This window comes from Nipponia nippon, unplaced genomic scaffold, assembly GCF_047370975.1.
Source record: "Nipponia nippon isolate SJK-2023a ecotype South Korea unplaced genomic scaffold, ASM4737097v1 scaffold_18, whole genome shotgun sequence".
Lineage (NCBI taxonomy): Eukaryota > Metazoa > Chordata > Aves > Pelecaniformes > Threskiornithidae > Nipponia > Nipponia nippon.
The window spans coordinates 792,903-797,940 of NW_028262334.1; the positions used below are offsets into that span (position 1 = coordinate 792,903).

The 5,038-nt window shown below is 48.3% G+C and overlaps 1 long non-coding RNA gene across 1 annotated transcript; it reads right to left on the reverse strand.

Moving 5' to 3' along the window:
* Positions 1–560: 560 nt before the first annotated feature.
* On the reverse strand, positions 561–3,370 carry LOC148056049 (uncharacterized). The gene is made up of 3 exons (XR_015704112.1): positions 2,755–3,370; positions 1,551–1,764; positions 561–864 (listed from the first exon to the last, which is right to left on the reverse strand). It is a non-coding gene; the product is annotated as an uncharacterized LOC148056049 (long non-coding RNA).
* Positions 3,371–5,038: the final 1,668 nt, after the last annotated feature.

A 5,038-nucleotide genomic window follows, 5' to 3' on the forward strand; every position in this document is an offset into this window, starting at 1 on the left:
TCTCGGGCTGGCAAAATGAGCCGGACTTTTCCAGGCCCTGCTGAGATGTTTATTTATAACTCCCACCGTCTGGCAGAAACCTTGCCAATCAAAACACGCCACGGGTTTTCCAACAGGTTAGGAGCACTCCTCTCAAAGAGGGTTTTTGAGGGGGGCCCAGGATATTTGATAGGAGTTAAGCTGTAAAATTAGTTTCAGAGCAGCGGGTTGTCTCCTTCCCAGCACGCTTGGCTGGCGGCTGCGGGAGCATTAACCCCTCGTGCCTGCCCACTCCCACCCTGCGCCACAGGGACGCCAGCGTCCACCCTGCTCCCGTGGCCAGGGGCATCATGCGCCCGCACTAGGCTTACAGGGCCATGGGGACAGTCATGGTGGTGATGTCCTGCTTGCGGCCCTGGTGGCTCACCCCAGGCTCCCCGGTGGGACGCCCTGATCCGTGCCCCCAGCCGTTGCTCTGCAGCAGAGCCCTGCAGGAACATCTTTACCTGCAATTCTTTACAAAGATTCAGGTAATGCCAGAAATGATGAATGTATAAACTACCATGGCCACAGCGGAAAGGGCTGGCCCAGCCTTCCTTCACGTGTCTTCACTAGAAGCAGGAAGCCAACCAGCATTGATGCTGCACGGTCGCTGCCTGGGAGAAGCTGTGAAGCAGGGGATGACAGCGGAGAGAGCACAGCAAACACCATTTCCATCTTCAGGTGTTGATCGTGCTGGTCGCCAAGAAGCAAACGCCAGCAACGGGCAGCGGCAGGAACCTTTGGTCTTACGCTTTATCCTCTTCCCGCACGTACTCCTCTAGTCCCTCCTGGGCTTGGTGAGCCTTAGGATGAATTTTCCCTTGCAGCTGGAAAAGGCAGGACCTGCAGAGGAGAAGAGAAAGACCTGGTATGGCAAGAGTCACAGCATCTGAAAACCTCACCATGGCATGGATGTTTGCAGAATCCGAGAGGCTTTCTTTTGCGTTTAGAACTAATGTTCTCTTTGTTTTCTGCTGGATGATAATGAATCACTAGAAACTTGGAGCCATTTTAAGGATGAATAAATGACACCTTCTAAGCTCCATGTTTATCTACTATTCTGCTACCAGAGCGATTTCATAGCAGAGCTATCAATGAATTTAATTTACATAATGGTTTACCATATACTTCAATATTTCAAACACACTTCATTAGGCACCACCACCAGCAGTTACATGCTCCCTTATAGTTCTTGCAAACTTTGCTGTGAAATGCAGCCTCTCCAACCATTAGTGATGCTTTAAAAAAGAAGGAAAAAAAAGACTGAAACTACCCGGAGCTGTGTTCAAATGGCTTCTTCAGCTCCGCTTGCACAGAAGGAGCTACCCACCAGTCAGCGGTGCAGGGAGGGGGACGACACACAGCACTGCCCCAGCCGGGCAGTGGTGGGGAAGACCATTTAATTTTCCCAGATTGAGAGGAAATAATTTCTCAGTACAATGTTTTCAACTCTGGAAAAATAATCCTTATTTATTTATTTATTTATTTATTTATTTATTTCCCCCCAGAAAGCTAGAGGAAATTAGTACCTGAGGTGCCCTTGTCCCTGCGCGTGTTCCTGCTGCAGGGAGTCACCAGGAGTGGGAGATATAGGGAAAATGCATGCCTGAGCCAGGTCAGGTCAGGGTGTAGCTCCAGTGCTTGGACCTCAATGGACATCCTCTGCAGGTGAATTAAAAGGACTTCAAGCCAGGCCCTTTCAGCATCGCCAGCTTTTCAGGTGAGGAATCAACATGTGAGATGCTGCAGAAAACACAGGTTTGTGAAACTCTGGGAAATGGCAGGAGCCGTGTTGGTTCAGGCTGCACCCCCGAGCCTCCCCACCTCACAGTGCTGGGGAAACCGCTGCAACAGGGGAGACACAGAGCAGCCTGCCCCCGACACGGGCATTGACCAGGACAAGCTCTGGGGCTTTCATTACCGCTGTTTTCTCTGCTGCCTGCTGGCAATAGGATGCTTGGGGAGAAGCCCCCTTCCCGACAGGGTACATGGTGGTGAGCCGGGGGGTTTCAGGACGGAGCATGGTCTCTTGCTTTCTGCATGTGTGCACTGTCAGCCTTGAACCACACCAGAGGCTGCTTTGCGTAAGCACAGTCAAAAGGTGCTGCTTAATATAGTTACATGTTTGTATTTTATCTGAGTTTCTGGAGATGAACTGAAATTATATCCTGTACCTTCAGCTCCTCTGTACAACACAGGAACAGCCATACAGGCACTGATGCACTGAAGAGGGGTTTTGTTCAGTATTAGAGATTGTAATTTGGGCATTTTAAATGGAGTGGAGAAGCCTCTATTTCCAAACAGTACCTAAGTTTGGTGTGTACATTTCTGAGACCCGTAATTCATACACTGAGAGTACACCGATGCATGCAGTAGATCACCGGTGTTGGAATGGAGCAGAGCCAGGTCGTGTACCTGCACCACCCCCGGTGCAACCCCGCGTGCAGCAGCCTCTGTCCTCCTGGGAAGTTCAAGCACAGCAAGAGTGGAACAGCCTGGGATCGGGGGTCGGCCGCCTCCGGAGGGGAAGGGAGCGGTGGGGGCTTTCGGAGGTGCACAGCAAGCACGCAGTGTGAACAACAGCCCAAGGGACGTTTTACTGAAGGAGAGGTATAAATAGGAATTGCTATGGTATTAGAAGGGCCTTAGCGAGCAGCTCTGCAGTCTTCGGAGGCTGTGTCCCGGCCACAGCCTGCAAATGCCAGCCGTGAAACAAAACAGCGCGTTTCATACCTTAAACAAAGTGTCTCCTTGCACAGCTCAGCGGAGTGTGGGCAGGTGGGGAAGCGCAGTCCTTGCAGAGCCGGGCGTCTGGAGCGCTGACCCTGTTTCTGCTGCAGCCAGGTCTGAGCGACTGCAAACAGAGGGATCTTCTGCAGCGCCTGGTACAATTCCGTAGGGCTGAGTGCTGGCTTTCCCCTGTGTATGTGTGTGAGCATGTGTGTCACATTTTCAATAGCATCTTCTTACATAATTTATAGCAAGGATAACATAAAGGTTATTTTAAAAAATAAAACAACCTTCTTTACATTTATTAAATTTGCTGGAGCATCCCATATGCACCTTTGCAAACTCCAGTATTACCCACAGGGGTCTGATCTGCATGTCACATTAGGCAGATGGAATATTTTATTTATTCCACCTAGGTTGTAATAGAGAATTTAAACTATTTGCAGCAACATTTTTGTGTTCCAGAAAATGGCATAGGATGCTACAGAGTGCCCTGACATGCTTGTGTACCTTAAATACATGAGATCGTTGGGAATGTAGAACTCAGACCAGCTACTCCTTGGTAAACATTTTTGCAGCAACATAAAGCAATTTTAGTGCTGCCAGATATATGTATATTTTGCTACCAGATCCTATGTTTCTTCATTAAAAATAGGGTTTTGCTTAGAATGAATCTTTGGGTTTTGGTTTATTCATTTTTGCAATTACCTGAATTTCACAATTTTGAGTGTTAAAAGCCATTGTAGTGCATGGAAATGAAGACACTTTAACCATTGATCAGTGGTGGTTAAACAGCATGTTCTTGCCTTTTAGTAGCTTGTCAGTAGAGTGTATTAAAGATTCAGCTGTGCTCCTGATAAGAATCATGAAGGATGTATATGTTTGCATTGTTTTTGGCAAGAAACATCCAAATGATCTGTATTTATTATATAAAATTGATTTTTTTGGCATACATGCTATTTTTCATGGATTTTGGCCTCATACCAACACAAACAGGGTGATCTTGAGCAAAACCATGCATTTTTAAATCTCTATTTGGAGAATTTTCAAAAGAATCCAGGGTTATGAATTTGTCTGTGAATTTACTCTTGCTGCAGATAGCAGAAATGGTGGAAAACCACATTTCCAGCGTGGCTGCAAGGTGTCAATTGTTGTAAGGATTTTGTGAACGTTTACAGTCGTTCTTTGCAAGGGAAGTTCTGCAGCATTGGAAACCCAAACTGGAAGTCATGAGGAGGTGAGGGAGCTGCAGGTGAGCTCAGACAGGGGCAGGAACCACTCTCTGGTGCCGATATCTCAGGTTACTGCTTCCAAGAGCCTCCTCTTCTCTAGAGCTGGATGAATTGCTCTGCCAGAAGCTGAATCCTCTGGGACCTGCCCAATGCAGGAGGGGGGTTTCTGACCCTAAGGCCATCGTTGTAGCTCACGGGGGTCTCAGGGGATGCTGTGATGTTTCTCAGGGGAGAAGGATCCTGGCTGGAAAGCCTTTTGAGCTTCTCTCTGAATCACAGAGACACCGACCCTGCCTGCTGCCTGGCTGGGACCGTGTGGAGCAGTCCTGGGGAGGATGGAGCCAGTTGATCTTAAATCATATCAGACTCAGCATTAGATAGATGCAAAGTGAAAATAGTAATGGCAGCCATATTGTCCTCCATGGGAAATAATTAATTGGAAAGACAACATGTCAAAATGTCCCTCTGTAGCCCATTGAAGATAAAGGTGTCCTGGAAGACCTGCACAGAAGAGAAGGCATGGTTACTTCAGGACCAGGCAAGTAGGGTTTTTTTTACAAAGCCTGGAGCATGAGCCTGTCCCTGAGCTTTTCTGTATCTTTTATCCCACATTTCTCCTTGCATAGACAGAGCCTGCATTTACTCTTTTGAACATCCCAAACACTGATTACATCCTTTTGTTCCAAGTCATTGTAAAAGTCTGAGGAATCTCTTGAAACTGCACTAATGAATTTGTCTGCTGCCTTCAGCCCTGGAGAGCAGCAGCTCCAGCAGAGCTGGAGGGGCTTCAGGGCTCTGAGTTCAAGCCCTTGGGGTAAAAACCATGCAGAGAAAATGTCTATGGCACGGTTTGGTTTGAGTGTGCAACAGACCATGTCATCCCCAGTGTCCAGCCTGGGGGATGAGCACCCCCGTGCACAGCGGGACCCTGGCTGCAGAGTTTGCCACCAGAGAGCTTCCCTGGCCGCTCCTCCCTGCGCATCACAGAGGGTTTATCCCAGAAACGTGGGACCTGGCTCTGAAGCCTGGGCAGAGTTTACGTTCGTTGTTCCCAA